General features: G+C 49.4%; 1 long non-coding RNA gene across 1 annotated transcript; it reads right to left on the reverse strand.

Moving 5' to 3' along the window:
• Positions 1 to 14,448: 14,448 nt before the first annotated feature.
• LOC147577881 (uncharacterized) lies at positions 14,449 to 15,573 on the reverse strand. The gene is made up of 2 exons (XR_015254148.1): positions 15,105 to 15,573; positions 14,449 to 14,688 (listed from the first exon to the last, which is right to left on the reverse strand). It is a non-coding gene; the product is annotated as an uncharacterized LOC147577881 (long non-coding RNA).
• Positions 15,574 to 18,757: the final 3,184 nt, after the last annotated feature.

Here is an 18,757-nt window from a genome sequence, read left to right on the forward strand (position 1 = left end):
GCTCCAGGCTCTGAGCCATCAGCACAGAGCCTGATGCAGGGCTCGAACACGAGCCGTGAGAACATGACCTGAGCCAAAGTCAGACGCCCAACCAACTGAACCGCCAGGCGCCCCTCATTTCACATTCCTAACAGCAATGGATGAGAGTTCCAGGAGTTTCCCTCTTCATCAACACTTGGTATTGTCAGTCTTTTTCATTTTGGCCATTTTGATGGGTATGGAGTGGTAGCGGATTGTGGTTTCCATTTGCGTTTCCCTGATGGCTAATGATGCTGTACATCATTTCAATTGTTTATTTGGTATCCGTGTGTCTTGCTTAATGAAACATCCATTCAAATCTTTTGCCCATTTTTTAACTGAGTTATTCATTTACTCACTGTTGAGTACTGGTAGTTCTTTTTACGGTCTATATAAAAGTCTTTTATAATGTAGATAGTTTGTGAGTGCTTTCTTGCAACTGAGGCTTGTATTTTCATGCATCTAACAGTGTGTTTCAAAGAAGAAAAGTTGTAATTCTGATGTAATCCAACATACTAATTTTTTTCCTTATGCATTTGGTGTCATATCTAGGAAATGTTTACCACAACCAAGGCCACAAAGGTTGCTTTTCCATGTTTTCTTTTAGAAAGTTTTTGGGGCGCCTGGGTGGCGCAGTCGGTTAAGCGTCCGACTTCAGCCAGGTCACGATCTCGCGGTCCGTGAGTTCGAGCCCCGCGTCAGGCTCTGGGCTGATGGCTCGGAGCCTGGAGCCGGTTTCCGATTCTGTGTCTCCCTCTCTCTCTGCCCCTCCCCCGTTCATGCTCTGTCTCTCTCTGTCCCAAAAATAAATAAAAAACGTTGAAAAAAAATTTAAAAAAAAAAAAAAAGAAAGTTTATAGTTTTACGTCTATGGTCCATACTGAGTTAGTTTTTGCACAGTGGGAAAAGTAGGGATCAAAGTCTGTTGTTGTTACTTGTTTGTTTGTTTGTTCACATGCATATCCAAGGGTTCCAGCACCATTTGTTGAAAACTATCCTTTCTCCACTGAATTACCTTGAACCCTCATAAAAAATCAGTTATCCCTATACATGAAGGTCTATTTCTGGAATCTCTATTTTTTCCATTAATCTATGCATCTACTTAGATCCCCGTACCACATTTTTAAAAATTATTTGGGGCGCCTGGGTGGCTCAGTCAGTTGAGCATCCGACTTTAGCTCAGGTCATGATCTCATGGTTCGTGAGTTCGAGCCCCGCATCGGGCTCTGTGCTGACAGCTCGGAGCCTGGAGTCTGCTTCGGATTCTGTGTCTCCCTCTCTCTCTGCCCCTCCCCAACTTGTGCTCTGTCTCTCTATGTCTCTCAAAAAATAAATAAATGTAAAAAAAAATTATTAGAGCTTTAAAAGTAATGAAATGAGGCAATGCTGGCCCTTCAACTTTGATCTTTTTTTTTTTCAAAGTTGTGCTTGACATTGTAGCTCTTTTGCATTTCCACATGAATTTTAGAATCAGTTTGTCAATTTCTACCAGAAGTCCTCCTGGGATGTTGGTTGAAATTGCATTGAATCTACAGATCAGCTGGGGACAATAGACATCCTAATGACAGTCTTCCAACCCATGATTGCATTTATGTAAGTCATCATCTTTAACTTCTGTCAGCAATGTTTTGTGTTTTCAGGATATAAGACTTACACGTGTTTTGTCAGATTTACCTCAAACAATTTCTTAACATTGGGAGCAATTGGAAATGGTATTTGATTTCAATCTCCAATCATTCGTCTTCGGCATATAGTCATAAAACTGATTTTTGTATATTGGTCTTTTGCAGCCTATAATCTTGCCAAACTCATTTATTCCTGTTGTCTGCTTTTTTTTCCTGTAGATCCCATTCCATTTTCTACTTAAACCATCATGCCATCTGAGGATAAAGAGTTTTATATCTTCCTTTCCGATGCGGATGCCTTCTAGACTTTTATTAATTTCCTATGCCTGACTGCACCATCCAGAACCTCCAGTATAATGTTGAATAGAAGCGGTGAGGTCAGATATTTTTGTCCTTTTCCTGATCTTAAGTAGAAAGAATTCTGGTTTTTATCATTATGCTTCATGCTGGGTGTAGGGTTTTTTTCATAAATGTCCTTTATTAGGTTGAGGACATGCCCATTATTCCTACTTGGGTAAAATTTTTAATGAAGGATGGATGTTAGATTCTATCACATTTTTTTATGTTTATATGATTTTTCTTTTTTTTAGTTAACATGGTGAATTACATTCATTTATTTTCAAATGTTAAAGCCATCTTACATTCCTGGGGTAACACCCTCCTTGGTCATGATATATTTTCCTTGTTTATATCGGGTTTATATTTATATATGGGTTCAATTGTCAAAATTGCATGTAGAATTTTTGCATCTGTGTTCATGAGAGATAATGACCTGTAGTTTTGTTTATCTTTTTCTTGTAACGTGTTGGTCTGGTTTGGGTATCAGGATAACCCTGGCTTCATAGGATGAGTTGGAAAGCATTTTCTCCTCTTCAATTCTCTGAAAGATTTTGTGCAGAAGTGGTATAATTTCATTCTTAAACACTGTGTAGAATTCTCCAGTGAAAGCTTTTTGGGCTTGGAAATTTCTTTGTTGGAAGGTTTCACTACTAAGTTTATTTCTTTAATTGATAAAGGGCTATTAAGGTGATTTTTTTTTCTTGAGTACATTTTGGCATATATATATATATATATATATATATATTAAATGACTTGTCTGCTTCATCCAAGTTACTAAATTTATTGACATAAAGCTACACATGATATACCTTTAATAACACTTCAATGCTTATAGAAACTGTAGTGATACCACGTGCCTTGTTCTCGACACTGGCAATTTCTTTTTCTTCTGATTGGTTGAGCTAGCTGGTCATCAATTTTATTAATTTTCCCCAAATGTGAGCTTCTGGTTTCATTGAATTTCTATCTCTTTCTCCATTCTGTTTTGCTGATTTCCAAAGTGATTTTCTTTTTTTTCCTCTTCTTGTTTTAGGTTTAAAATTTATCTTTTTCTCAGTTTTTTTTAAAGTGTTTATTTATTTTTGAAAGAGAGACAGAGCATGAATGGGGAAGGGGCAGAGAGAGGGAGACACAGAATCCGAAGTAGGCTCCAGGCTCCGAGCTGTCAGCACAGAGCCCGACGTGGGGCTCGAACTCACAGACTGTGAGATCATGACCTGAGCTGAAGTCAGAAGTTTAACCAACTGAGCCACCCAGGCGCCCCTCCTTTTCCCACTTTTTTTAAGGCGGAAACTAAAGTCATTCACTTGTGACCTCTCTCATTAAATTTCACTGTGGACACAATATGTACAGTTTATGGCTTCAATGCATTCAAATTTTTGAGACTTGTTTTATGGCCCAGAATATGCTCTACCTTTATAAATGTTCCACAAAAGACATAAAAAGAATGTGTATTCTGCTGTTTTTGAGTGGAGTATTCTATAACTGTCATTTAGGTAAAGTGGGTTGATGGTGCTGTTCACAGTTTAAATATCCTCACTGACTCTCGGTCCACCTGTTCCATCAGTTATCAAGAGAGGATATTAAATATCTGACTATGGTTTATCATCTATTTCTCTTTGAGGCTCTATCAGTTTTCCGCTTCGTGTATTTTTAAGATTTTTTAGTAGGTGTTTAAACATATAGGATTATTTGGTCCTCTGGAGGAATTGAACCCTTTTTCATTATGAAATACCTTTCTTTATCTTTGCTAACACCACTTGCTCTGAAATCTACATTGTCTAGTATTAACATAAACCCTCCAGTTTCCTTTTAATTAATGTTTGCGTGATATATTTTCTATCCTTTCTTAACCTACTAATGTCTTTATATTTAAAGTATGTTTGCTGGAGGAAGCATGTAATCTATTTCAAGATTTTTAAAATTCTGATCTGACAATCTTTGCCTTTTATTTGGTGGCGTCCAGACCACTTATATTTAATAGGATCACTGCTATGGTTATGCAGAAGTCAGTCATTTTTCCACTGTCCTTTTGTCCCATCTCCTTTGTCCATTTCCTTTTCTTCTTTCTCTTTCTGCCTTCTTTTGAAGTTTTCATTATTCCATTTTATCTCCTCTTTTGGCTTATTATCTATAACTTTTCATTTTATCTTTGGCTGCCTTGGGGTTTATATGATATACCTTTATCTTCCATATCTTCAAGCGAAATTACACTATTTCACATAGAATATAAGAACCTTACAGCAATACCCTTCCGTTCCTCCCCTCCCAGCCCTGAATCCTATTGTCATGTGTTTTACTAATTCACATGTTATAAATCCACATACCTCGTGACAATAGAACCATATTGTTAAAATTACACAAACAGTAAATTTTCTTTTTAAAAGATTTCAATAATATGAAAAAATATCCTGGGGCACCTGGGTAGCTCAGTGAGTTGAGCATCTGACTCTTGATTTCAGCTCAGGTCACAATCTCACAGGTGGTGAGATCGAGCCCCGAGGCAGTTTCCACGCTGTTAGCGGGGCCTGCTTGGGATTCTCTTCCTCTGCCTTCCCCTCCCTCACTCTCTCTCTCTCTCTCTCAACATAAATAATAAACATTAGAAAAATAAAGAAAAAATACCCTATATTTACCTGTGTAGTTAACACGTCCATGCTCCTTATTTCCGGGGGTGGATATATATTTTCATATGGTTTCATGTCCCTTCTTCCTGCAGGACTTTATATGTCATTTTTTGCAGTGTGATGTGATGAATTCTGTCAGCTTTTGTATGTCTGAAAACATTTTATTTTGCCTTCATTTTCTTAGGAAGATATTTTTGCTAGGTAAAGAAACCTATGCTGACAGTTTTTCTTTCGGTATGTTAAAGATGTTGCACCACGGTTCTCAAATCTGCATGGTTTATGTAGAATAGAAATCAGCTGTCACCATAATCTTTTTATTTTCCTCTGTCTGTATCATGTCTTCATTCCCTGGCTGTTTTCGTGATGTCCTCATTCTCACCGGATTATGCTGTGTCTTGGGGTGGTATCCTTCACATTTTTTGCACCTGGATCTGTGGGTTTGTGGTTTTCATAAATTTGGGGGGGGGGACATTTAACTGTCATTGCTTCAAACAATATTTCTCTACCCTTTTCCCTCCTTTGGGAACTCCAATCGTATGTATGCTAGGTCTCTTGAAGTTGCCCCCTATCATCAACAATCTTCATTCTTTTTCAATTCTTTTTTCTCTGTGTGTTTCATTTGGGATAGTTTGTATTCACATTCGCTAATGTTTTTCTTCTGTAATGTCTAGCCTGCTGTTAATTTTATCCAGTGTTTTTTACACTATAGACGTTGGATTTTCCATCACTGGAATTCGATTTGGGATGTTTATGTACTTATGTATTCTGTGCCTCTGTGCAACTTTTTGAACACCTGACAGACAATTTAATGGCCATTTTAATGTAGTTGTTTTCCAGTTTGAATACTGATGTCAGTTCTAGATCGGTTTCAATTGGTTGATTATTCTCCTCACTATGCGTTGTGTCTTCTTTGCTCATTTTATGCCTGGTCATCTTTGTTTGCGGGCCAGACATTGTGAATTCTACCCTGCTGCATATTGGATGTCCTTGTAATCCTATAAATATTCTCGAGCTTTGCTCTGGGATATATAGTTCAATTAATTGGAAACAATTGTATCTTTCTGGGGGTCACTTTTCACTTGTTGTAGTAAGCTGCTAGTGTAACCCCAAAATTTGTGCACGCCAGAAACCGGAAAGCAGCCTCCTTTGGACATAGGGTGTCTACGTATGTAATTAAGGTGAGGTCATGCCAGATTAAGGGGGTCCCTAAATCCAGTGACTGGTGTCCTTCTACGGCTCTATGAAGACACACAGAGGAGAGCGTCATGTGAGGGTGGAGGCGGAGATGGGACTAACACATCTACAAGCCAAGGAGTCAGAGGGATAGCCCGCAGCCACCAGGACCCAGGAGAGGCGCTCACATTCTCCCTCACAGCCTCCAGAAGAAACCAGATCTGCAGACACGATGATTTCAGAGTTCTGGCCTCCTGAGCTACAGGGAATAGATTGTTGTAAGCCACGTGGGTTGTGGCAATTTGCTCTGTCAGCCCCAGGAACCTAACACATGTGAGTCAGGCAGAGCCAGTGCACCAGTTGGTCTAAGACTCATCAGTCCCCACCACTGAGGCAAGGCCCTGCAAGTATGCTAACTGGTACCCCATGAACTCTGGGGCTTCTCAGTCCGGTTGGTGGATACAGGCATCGTGCCCAGCCCTGTGCCTGTGCTGGCCACTGTTCACACTAACAGTGCGGCTATCAGATCACTCCTTCCCTGGCGTTTTCTCACACGCACGCGCCCTGATCCATACTCAGTGGAGACTGGAAGGACCCGCCCCACCGCACAGCTCCGACGGACGTTCCCTCTCTCTGCACGGCTCCCTCCTCTCCGGCTCTCTGTCCTTGTGAGTCCGGGGTGGCCTGACCTGACTCTGTTCCCCTCCTCAGCTCAGGATCAGCCGGGATCCACCTGGGCTCCCCCTTCCTGTCTGACGGAAAACTCTCCCGGGACCGTCAGCCTGCAGCCACCACCGGCCTCACCCCGCTTGTCCCCCTTCTTCTCAGGGCCCACCATCCTTCACCACCAGATGTTCAGTGTCATAAAAACCCCTGTTCCATCTGCTTGGCTTTTTCCTTGGCTGTTCGGGTGGGAAGATCAATTCATTCCCTGTAAGCCCATCTTGGACAGGAGCGCAAGTCACAGATCACAGTATCTTAAAGCCCTAGAATCTAAAGGGGTCTTTTAATCTGGGAATGATTGGGAATCAATCTCAGAGGCTTGGGTTTTTAAAATCACAGTAGCTTTGTTTTGTTTTTTTTTTAATTTTTTAATGTTTATTTATTTATTTGGAGAGAGAGACAGAGAGACAGAGCGTGAGCAGAGAGAGAGGGAGACACAGAATCCAAAGCAGGCTCCAGGCTCTGAGCCATCAGCACAGAGCCTGACACGGGATGCGAACTCACGAGCCGTGAGATCATGACCAGAGCTGAGGTCACATGCTTAACCGACTGAGCCACCCCGGAGCCCCACAACCACAGCAGTTTTGAATCTTAGCATGCTCGAGGGAGTGGAAAGCTTCTCATAATGACGATGTCCATTATTTATGATGCACAAATGGTGCCAGGCACTGTGCTCAGTCCTTTGGTCTCTGTGACAATCCCTATAGTGGGAACTACTGCTTTGCCTGATTTTCCAGATGAAGAAACCAAGGCTGGGTGAGTGTGAGTCTTTGCCAAAGGTCGGACAGCTTGCAATTGACATGGTCGGGATGTGCTCAGGACTCGGCCTGGAGCTCTCCACCTCCATAGTCCCACGTTCTCAGCCCCTCTGCTGGCCCGCCTCCCGGGAATCTCCACTAAATGCTCCCCATCTGTCGTGTCTTTTCCATCCAGGGTCAAGCGCTGTTTCTCCCTGATGTCTCTTCCGGAACACCCAGTCTCCAGGTTCAACATGGGGTCATCGGTGGGGGAGGTCTCGGAAAGCCTCCTTGACCTATTGAAAATAAGCTTTGGAATACTGTATTAGCACTTTAGAGTATGGGGCCCTATCAGGATCTATGCGTCTGGAAATTCTGAGGTTATTTCTCCAGAGGAATGTTTCATTTGCCCTCTAATCTATTTTTTTTTTTTTTAAGTTTATTTAGTTCGGGGCGCCTGGGTGGCTCAGTCGGTTAAGTGTCCAACTTCGGCTCAAGTCATGATCTCACGGTTCGTGGGTTCGAGCCCCGCATCAGGCTCTGTGCTGACAGCTCAGAGCCTGGAGCCTGCTTCGGATTCTGTGTCTCCCTCTCTCTCTCTGGCCCTCCCCTGCTTCCGCTCTGTGTCTCTCTGTCTCAAAAATAAATAAATATTTAAAAAAATAAAAATAAAGTCGATTTATTTAAGAGAGAGAGAGTGAGTGAGGTAGGGGCAGAGAGAGAAGGAGAGCGATCCCAAGTAGGCTCCGTGCCGTCGGTGCAAATGCATGGCTCCGACTCACGCAACCATGAGATCACGACCTGAGCCAAAGTCAGACACTTAACCGACTGAGCCGTCCGGGCCACCCTGGTCTCTAATTTAGAAAGTAAATGTCTTCCCAGGAGATTAACAGGTACAGTGTCACGTAAAAGAACGGCGTGGTTTTCAGCGAAGGGGCCAAGGGTAACAGTTACGGGCTCTGATAAAGGAGCCCTTTGAACTTGATGGACGCTCTCACCACAAAAACATTTTTGGTCATGATGTATCACGGCAGGGATTAAAGTGGCAACAGCTGCTCTGGTATCTATTAGCCAGTGCAGATGTCTCCATTTATGCCAAGTTTCATTCCATCCTGATAATTTATAGGAGTAGCTGACTGGACATTTCCTCAGAGTTCCATCAGTGTTAATAATTACCTCGGGGACCTGAAGGTTGAGGGTTCCGTCTCGTTAGATAATTAGGGTGTTTGAGGAGACCGGCCCTTTGCCAATGTCCCTTTTGTTTACAGTATTGACCAGCATCCTCACCAACGGGGGCAAAATTAGATCTAAAGTTTGGTCAAGGCCCCTGTAGTTGCTATAATCCTAAGGACCGTGAGTTCATCTGTTTGATGGCTCTTTTTCTGTTCTGAAATTATTTGAAATTCTCAGCAAGATGCTGGAGCTCAGAAAGGGACTGATCTTCTGTTCTAATGTATGCTTCTTTAATAAATCACAAGCTCAGAGCCAAGCCCATTAATAAAACGAGCAGACAAGGCAAGATTAGCTTCAGAGTTCCCGAGACCAGAATGCTGTCTAAATATTTCTTTTAAGCAAATTTGAAGGTCTGCAACTGATTCATCCCTTTTTTGTTTACAGGATTGTATTATGGCCCAATTAATTCTCACGGGAAAAACCCCGGGTAGAGCTTCAAGGAGTGATTGACCTACTTTTCTTGCTCTTGTCATCCCATCCTTTGAAGCCTGCTTGGTAGGGTCCCCCAACTCTTGAGAGGAGTCTGTTCAATCTGCTGTGGGGAGCCACCTTTGGGTGTCTCTTGGAATTACCGTCACGTGAACGAATTGGTACAAACCAGAGGGCCCAGAGTCATAAGCTCTACGCATCAGAAATTCTTTTATAAATTCATTTTGATCCTTTTGGGGATCTGGAAGATCCTTTGTAATGACTTGGCATTCAGCTCAAGCCCAGGGTTTGAATTCTGCTGTAGCTGGGAAGCCCCGATTCGTGGGAAAGTCTTGCTCTCAAGGGTGTCAGGAGCTTAGGAGCTTGGGGGGGTGGGGGGGTGCAGGGGAAGATGAAAAGGATTGTTGGAATCGGGACAGTCAGGTGGCAGAAAATAACAAGACAGAGGGGCTAGCTGGAGGGTCTGTCAAGCCCTTACTCTTAGTCGGGGCTTTTGTCTCAAGTTTGTCATTGGCCCATCGTAATACATCTTTAGAGAGGCTCTTTTAGTCATTCTGTCTTCCAGAGACCTCTGGAAACCAATCAAAGAATGCATTCCACTGTGTTCAAGAGATTCGGGCTCTTCTTTTTTCAAGGGCACCCCTTGAAAATGGATTATTTTTACCTTTTTTTAAGACTCTTTTTATATCTTTAATTTTTTTTTAATGTTTATTTATTTTTGAGAGAGAGAGACAGAGACAGAGAGACAGAGCGTGAGTGGGGGAGGGGCAGAGAGCGAGGGAGACACAGAATCCGAAGCAGGCTCCAGGGTCCGAGCTGTCAGCACAGAGCCCGACGCGGGGCTCGAACCCACAAAGTGTGAGATCATGACCAGAGCCGAGGCCGGACGCTTAACCGACTGAGCCACCCAAGTGCCAATGGATTATCTTTTTTAAATTGCAGGTTCCCCAAAGTGACCACTACAATTGCAAATTATCCTTTGTGAAGTTTACCCATTCTTCCAGAAAGGTACCAGACCCTCGTCCACACTGGGTCTACACATAAGAGGCAGGAGTCTTTAAGTGAAGAGAAGGAAGATTTAGGCCAGGGGGAGGGAGCCCACCTCTGTCTTTAGATTCCCGAAACCAAATAATCTATGGGGATCCCAGTAATTCTACCCCGTCCTTAAACCCAGCGAGTCTCAGGTTTTTCCCCTTTCCGACAGAAGGGTGCCTTACCAAGAAGCTTCAACCGACAAACAGAAAACAAGTGAAGTTGGAGGGCTCAGGACGCCTAGAGAGCACAGCTCAGACCCAAGAGAGACTTAGCAACAACTCCCAGGCCAGTGAGAAAGCCCTGAGGGAGGAGTTAGGTGGGCGTTGGCACCTGCTTTGCTCATCAGCTTCCAGGTAGCGGGGAGATGTCTTTGCAGGATCCCACGCCTGACCCAGTTAACCGTCAGAAGTTCATTAAAAAAAACAGAAGCAAAACCAACATCACATAAGTGGTGATTAGTAAAAGTTCATTATGCACACACCAAAAAGACCGGTTGCAAAACAAGGGTACTCAAACCAAAACATGGACCGAGGCTCGGGAGTGTATTGTTAGAAAGCAGCATATTTATATAGCATGCAGGCAGCAAGTTTTTATTCCTTATGGTGAGTGCTTACAGTATGAGAATTTTTGTAAATGAAAAAAAATTGGCTAGTGGTTGCCTCTGATCAAAATTAGGGGGACGATTTAAGTTTCACTTAGAATTTTCAGAGGCATAAACAAAACGTGACCCAGGTCAAATTAACCTCGCTTGTCTTGCAACTAAGCGTAATTAAGCTCTGCTTCTGCCGACTACCTGGTTTTGTCTGCTCAGGGAATTTTCAAATCTGGTCTCCGTTTGTGTTTGATTTTCACAGTGCTGTCCCTTTAATTTCCTGGCGCTTCTCCCTGAAAACTTATTCCGCAAAAATGTGTCTGTGCCATCCATCCTCCCAGATGGCTTTTTAAGTGAAGCTGTTTGTTAAGCGGGAGAAGAAAAGGGAGGGGTGGGGAGGAGCGGGCGGAGCCTCTGCCGCCCCAGGAGAAGACAGAGTGGGGAGGGGGAGGGGGGCAGGGAGGACCCTGTGGTCCCGGAAAGGCTCAGAGCTCGGCCTCCCAGTGTGGGTGGGGCCACGGGCACAGCCCAGTGCACTTGGCCAGAGTCCCAGTGACAGTGGCCCCTAGTGCCCGGCCCCCACCCCGCCCCCGTGTGCCCAGCTCCGGGCTGAGCACTTTGGACTCATTGGTCCAATTCATCCTCACCCAACCTGTGCAGCAGGTCCTGTGAACCTCCCCATTCCACAGAGGAGGAGCTCAGAGAGGGGCAGGCACTTGCCCAAGGTCACACAGCTGATGAGAGAAAAACTCAGGATTTGAGCCCGGCTCCCAACCAGGCTATCACACAGCCCCCTACTAGACTCTTAGCTGGAAGGACCCCGGAGACCAGACGCACCATGGAACTCAGGCTCCCGGACCCATTGTCTCCATTTGTATACCGAGGCAGTTGGTGTGGTCCTGTGGGTCTCAGGCCTGATTCCACATCAGAATCTTCCAGGGCTTTTCAACAACGCTGGTGCCTGGGCCCCACCTCAGTGTCTAGATGGCTTTAAAGCCCCACGCTACCCCGGGACATTTTTCTCAACACACCGGCACAGGGCCACACTACAGTCAGAGGGTCTAGAACCTGCCCCCACTCCCCAGTGAATTGTCAGAGTGTCTGCGAAGCTGATCACGGGAAGGTGCTGAGCGGACAGAATTGGCTGGCCGTGCACACGAGTGGCAGGAGCCCAGGGGGAGCGCCCGCGAGGGGTTCCGTTTCCACCTGGGCATCTTGAGGTCTCTCTTGCCCCACCCCCGCTCCTTCCTCGGCGCCCCCCACCCCCCTCTAAGCCCTGCCTGCAGAGACCTGGATGGATCACCTCTGACCCCGCCACAGATGGCTCCCCTGCGCCAGCTGCCCCAGCCTGGTGTCGCGCAGTGACTCTGGGAGCGATCAGGGATGGGACAGAAGGAGGAAGTGCCTGGGAAGGGGTTCCCCGGGGACAGGAATGCCACAGCAGAAATGCCAAACTGGCTTCCTCCTGGGCCCTTTTATAGGCCTGGCACTATGTTTTCCCAAGTATCAAATGAAACACACACACACACACACACACACACACACACACAGTCTTTGTTGCCTTTTCTTCCCTAAGGGTGATATGGATTTGTCAGTTTCCTGAGCAATATCCAAATAAAGGGGGGAGGCACGACTGGCTGAGGAGCACTCCTGCACGCCGCCGCCGGCAGGCAGTGCATGGCTTCTCTCGGGGGAGGGACAGCTGCCCCATTTCCCAGAGGGGAAGTGAAAGGCAAGGGGTGAGGCCACAGCCAGAGGCTCTCAAGGTAGAGGGAGGAGGGGAGGACGCAGCTGCCTCACGCCTGCCAACCTGGCCCAGGGGCCTCAGAGCCACTACTGTCCCCAAGCTCGCTCCTCCCTGAGGTTTCCTGACCCAGACAGTCCCTAGGAAGCCCTGAGAAGCCCCCTACTTCATCATCCCCTCCAAAGTTGAATTAAGCTATTCCTGCCCTCAATTGTCGCAAAAGGTACCCAGTGCCTACTGTATGCCTGCGACATAGCCACGACCGAGGCAATTACGTCCCTGCTTTGTCACCACAGAGTTCACGCTCTAAAAAGGGAGACAGGAACATGTAAGCCACAGTAATGAGGTGCTGAAAGCTGCGTGGCGGGGGCGGGGGGCGCTAGGTCTCAGGCGACAGAGATGCCCCACCAGCTTCCCAGTGATCAGGGGTCCTCCCAGGTAGACTTTCACCTGACTAGCTGCTGTGAGCCGAGTTCCAGTCTGGACAACGGTTAATTTCAAGGGCTCAGGCTGGCCACTCCCACATGCTGGGATGGCCCCACCCACAACCAATGGTAGCCCCACCCAAAGTGGGCCTGGCCACACCCACTAGCCCCAGGGCCGCTGGCAGCCTGGGTGTGTCCTCCCTGATCTCAGCCTACTGACCTCTCCCAGCCTCCCCTGTGGCCTGAGACACCCCCCCCCCCCCCCCCCCCGTCAGGGCCCCTGACTCCTTTGGGTCTGTGGGGTATGGGGAGAGGCTCGTGTTTGACGCCGTGTCTGAGAGGCCACTGGTATTTCCCAGGTCCCTTTGGGGGCAGTGTTCTGGTCTGTAAATGGGCATCCTCACCCCTCCGCACACAAGGCTGCCAGACTGGGAGGCAGGAGGCCCCTGACTCTGTGCCAGCCCAGGAGACCCGGGAGTGGAAGGAGCTTCACCCCATGAACCCACAGGGACCTGGCCCCAGACTCTGAGGAGCAAAGGTCCTGTCCTGTCCTGTCCTGAGCCTCCGGCCCTCAGGTGAATGGGCCCCTGCCTTCTGTTTCTCTGTCCCCAGACACAGGGCCTGCCTGGACGGGGACCGTGTAACTGGACCGTGGCCAGAGCTCAGGAACATATTCTGGAACCCCTGGTAGACTGCAAACAGCGGGGAAGTGGGTGCAGACACAGCCAGAGAGCACGGGCTTCAGTCCAATGCATTTGCTCCCCCTTATTAGTCCCAATTCTGCCTCTGGTCCCGGGCGTGGACAGGCCAGTAGCTCTGGGAGCTTCGGAGGATGAGGGACAGGGGCAATCCACAGCCCATGGGCATCTGATGCTGCTTCTGCGGACGGTGATAATCAGTGTGCCAGGCACCGTGGCCCTCCGCGTTCTGTCTCCCGCCACCCTCAAAACAGCCTCGGGGGGAGGGGCTCCATCTACCAGGGGGAGGGGTAGATGAGGAAGCCTGAGACTCAGAGAGGAGCTGTCCCTTGCCTGTCCCCAGTGCGGGTCCCCTCGGCTCTGATGCTGCCTGAAACCTCCCAGTTTCCCGGCTGGCACCGCTGTATCTGTAAGATGTAAACTCTGCCCACGTTCCGAGGGCGGCATGGAAATGGCAACTGTCCCTTTTAGAGAAAGTCTGGGGAAGCAAGTGTCAGTGACAATGGAGTGCCGTGTCCTCCAAGGCCAGCCCTGTCTGAGGTGCCCACTAGGGAACAAACGTGGCCCTGCCGCACACGGGCTCGGATGCACTGAAGGAATGTCTACAAGGACAGTGGAGTGAAGGGAGAATCCCATCAGCCAGGAGTGGGGTGGGGCCGCCACCCTCTCTCAGCCCAGGGTGGAGGGGTGAGGGGCCAGCAGGGGGCCCTGGAAGGGGCTGGTAGAGGGGGGGGTTGGGGAGGGGGACAAGACCTCCCAGGGCCTCTTCCTAAGACAGAAACTGCTGGGTTCACAAGTTTCTCCTGACTTGAATCTGTCCCGAGAAATCCAACTCCAAGAATGTTCCAGAACTCCTGGCAATAGAGAATGTCTCCCTTCGTTGTGAACTTGAAATGCTAAGAAGACGAGTCTGGAGCTGTGGGGCCCCCCAGGAGGAGAAGAGCTGCCCCAGGTTCAGGCCTGAGTGGATTTAGGGCACCTGAAGTCCACTGTGGCATGATAATAACCCATAATAACCATAATAATAAATGGTAATAGCACGCATTTACATAGTGACTATATATATGTGCCTGGAGCAGTTTTCAACGCTCCCCACGTCCATCCCTTTATTTATTCCTCAGCACAACTCTCTGAAACCGTCACTATTGTTCCAATTTTACAGACCGAGGCACCGAGGCACAGAGAGGTGGAGTAAGATGCCACAAGTCACACAGCGACGAAGTCCCAGAGCCACATCCAGGCTGTCCGGCTTCAGAGTCTGGGTCCTTGATCACTCGAGCACAGTGGTACCTGCATGAAACAGAGTGAAGAAGACAAGGCAGGTAAATGGAAGCCATGGAGAGCTTGAGCAAAAGACATAAGCCCGAGAATGACGTAGCTAACTCGTCTTTTTAAAGAGCATTTCATAGTTTGGACTTCAACAGATATTCGCTGCACGTCTGCAGCGTGTCGAGCCCTGGATGGGCTGGAGGGAAGGGGACCGGATGGGAAGTTGTTCCAGCAAGCGGGTAACTGGAGACCCAGAGAAGGAGAAAGGACACACCACGGCACACAGCAGGTGGAATGGGACCAGCTCCTCTTTCCTGCATGGGGGCTGCCCTCTCCCCTGGCTTCTTCTCTGGCCAATCCAATCAGTAACACCCAAACAAAAACCCAGTAACACGCAATGCTGGTGAGTATGTGGTGAGACAGGCAAGTCGTTTCACCTCTCTGAGCTTTGAGTTGCTCGCCCGTGAGATAGGCACGACCGCACGGGCCCTTCGTGGCTATCGGAGGCCGAAAGAAGGCGACCGACGCGAAGCCGGCCTGCACAACAGAGTCTCATCAATGGCGGCGATCGCATTGCCCCCTCCGTGCAGCAAGCTCCTAAAGGCAGGGACCAAGCCCGATTCAACGTTGTATCCCCAGGGCTAGCTCGGGGCCCAGAGCACCGTGCGCAACCAAGAAAGATGCCCATCGGGCGGCCAGTTTATTCCACGCAATACGTGTTGACAGGCACTGTTCCAGATGCTGGAGATGCAGCCATGAACCCGACAGACACAAAAATGCTTGTGGAACCCGGGGTTGAGTTGCCTGGAAAGAAGGGAGGATCCAGAATGTTAGAGCAGCGGAGGGCTTGGGGATGGAGAGGGGCTCTTGAGGTCCAATCCCAGAGTCCTTGCAGCCGTGCCTGAGTTCACCGCCGGCCGAAGCGGACAGCTCCCGAGAACCCCCACTTCCCACCTGCAGGAACCGCATTTCTCCGGGTTGTTCTGGCTTTCTCTGACCCACGGGAGCTTGCTCAGCCCGGGAGCGGGGCCAGCTGGAAGGCAGGGATGCTTCGGGCTCATAGAGGTGGCTCTCAACCAATAAGGGGCAGGTGGGGGGCAGAGGCGTGTACCACACGGTTCCTCTGAGGGTCCCCTAGTCGTGGGCCCCCATCGCCCACAGCTTGATGCACCTTTATGTGACCTTTCTCCCTCCCCGGCCCTCGCTCTCCACCCCCTTGCTGCGCGTCCTGGGGTGCCCTCCCAAATACACCAGCGGCAACTCAACACCTGCTTCCAGAACAGTTTTGGAGGAGCCTAACCAGGACAGAGGCCACCTAAATCCGACCCCATCTTTGCACTGCTGAGGAAACATGTCCAGAGAGGGCCAGTCACCTACCCAATTCAGACAGCAGTATTTGGGGCAGCTCGGGCTTCCCACAAATACCCCCGCCATGGCCACCACCAAGGGCAGAGTCTGCAGGGCCAGCCTGGGCTCTGCCTTCCCTTCCTGGGACCACAAGCTGGGTGTTTAGAAATTCTCGAGTTTTGCAACGAAAAGCTACAGAGAATAGGTAATGGGACGGCTTTTACATAAGCACGCTCAGGAACAAAGTGCTCTGGCCCCCTCGCTCCCGCTGCCGTGAACCCTTAAACGGAGCCTGTGTTTACTTCCAAATAGGGAACCTCCTCGGCATCTCAGCGTGGGCCGCCGTGCTGCTCTGTAGAGCTCGAGAAAGACCATCACTTCCTCCTCGTCCTACCCTCCTTTTCAAGGAATCTGGGGCATTTCACACATGCCTGGTCTTGGAAGGATCTCCAGGCTTCATCAGACCCCACCCCCTGGGTCTTAGGAGCAGAGGGGCAACTTCCTGTGTCCCACAATGGACATCCCACCATGGATGGTCAGGGAGGTGTGGCAACTCACCCGAGGCGCACAGTGAGGCCAGAAGAGAGGAGAGGGTCAACTCACAATCTCCTCCAATTTCTGGCTTCACTGCTCTTCCTGTCGCACCACACATTCAGAAACTAGCTCAAACACAACCGGTGCATTCCTGCCCCAGGACCTTTGCACTTACTGTTCCATTTGGTTGGAAACCTTTTTTTTTTTTTTTTTTTTTTTATGACATGCTCCTCTTCTCACTCAAGACTCAAAGGTCTTCTCATTAAGTTAATGGAGGGTCAAGGAGGGCTGCCCTGAGGAGGCGGCCCTGGGGTGGACCAAAAGCCTGGGAGCCACCGCTGATCAGCGGTCTGGCCAAGACAATGATTAAACCCTAAAATCCTGTGATTCTGACTTGAAATGTTATGGTTTGAAGATTCTACGCAGTGACAATTCTAAGCTTGAGGGGTCTGAGCCTCTAGCATTTTAGGACTGTGGAGCACGAAGGTGTTGGGATTCTCACGAGCCTTTGCCACTGAAGAGAGGCCTGTCTTCCGCTGGCTGAGAGTCGGTTTTTCCTTCTTCCTGCCCACCTCCGCCCGTGCTGTGTGCAGCTTTTTGCGGCGTGGAGAATGCCAATTTTTTTCTGCAGCCCCAGAGTCAGGTGCTGGCTTCATCTGCATGTTCCAGTTTCCGGAATAAATATTAGAAGACAAGTCCGCGGAGATTTTCTGTGTGTACATGAGTTAATTCCTCCAGCCAGGGGCTCATCCAGACATGGATTTTAACACAGGGTGCCAATCCCCCGCTCACTGCAAGGCAGGGCTGATGATGGGGCCGCTGCGAGCCCAGCAGAGGCAGAAGGGACCGAGAAGGGCCTTTGTGAGCCGAGGCGTCAGGCCGAGGTGGGAGGAGGCGGGAGGGAGGGCACCCCCCCCCCCCAGTTAGCCTTGGCCATGTGGGCGCAGGAGGGGCTGTTCTCTGCCCAGCATCTGGGGTCTCCCGTGGACCCCTGGGCCTGGGCTCACTCAGGCCGGTGCTCTAGGGCAGCCCCACCGCGGGTCAGACACAGCACTGGGCACCGGGTGAGCTCTGAAGTCAGACTTCTGTCTGAGGTCCCAGATCTCACGCACCAGCTCAGCCACGTGACCTTGAAGAAGCCACTTCACCTCCTTGGATTCAGCTTCTTCAACGGGAGGGATGGTCCTGACCACCCTCCGCCTAGAAGTTCTCAGGACAGGAGGAAGCCCCCGGGCATGGGGACCGGAAGGAGCATCAGTCCCAGCAAACACCCTCATGACAGCGTGGGCACCAGGCATCACCTGAAGTGCTTGACACGGGTTCATCCCCACCCCCAGCCGGGGAGGGGAGACTCTCATGACCCCCTTCACAGATGAGGAGACTGAGGCACGGAGAGGTTGAGTATGTTGCCCAACATCAGGGAGCTGCTCTAAAAGCCTGCAAACAGGTTGCAAACCCTTTAAATTTCCCCCACAACCCCCCTCGCTGGGTGCCAGGCATTGGCTACATGCCAGCACGGGCACCCTGGGATCCAGCCCTCATTCTGCTGCCGTGACCGATACGCTCGGGTTACAGCCGGGAGACGGAAATGCAGGTGATGCCCCAGCCTTTGTTCATGCTGTGCCCCGGAACACCCTTCCCCTGCCTGTCCACCCGGGGCACTCCTGCTCACACTTCAAGGCCCCGGCATCGTGTTCTCCGTGGGCAGCCCCCACCCCACCCAGCCCTGCACCCTCTGCGTCCTCCCTCTTTGCCCATGGGGGCTGGGGGGCAGGATCCGACCTCGGGATCTGCTCCTTCTCTGCTCGCTCCTCCCTCCTTCCGGCACATCCACCAAGTTTGGCCCCCGCCCCAAGACCCACTTTCCGGGAGGGAAGAGCAACCCCGTGTGACCTTGGTGTTGTTCCCCATCTTCGGAAAACTCCCACTCACGAACGTTTCGTAATTTCCTGAGGCCACGGTCCCCGCTCGCAGGTGGCGGTCTGGGACCCCTGACCTTGCTCAGGGTCACCAAGATCACCTGGCGGGGTCAAGGGAGGCTGTAAGGTGCCCCCTCCCCTCTCCCAGGCCAGCCCCTCTTTCCTGCAGCCCTGAGGGCGGGAATCACGCTTTCTTCGTGTCACAAGCCACACCCCCACCCTGTAGTCGTGGTCACTAACCAGGAGCAGACCCCAAGAGCCTTACTTGAGATTTACAAGACGTGCACTCA

Source organism: Puma concolor, chromosome C1 (genome assembly GCF_028749965.1).
Source record: "Puma concolor isolate L17-30 chromosome C1, mPumCon1.1.hap2, whole genome shotgun sequence".
NCBI classification, from domain to species: domain Eukaryota; kingdom Metazoa; phylum Chordata; class Mammalia; order Carnivora; family Felidae; genus Puma; species Puma concolor.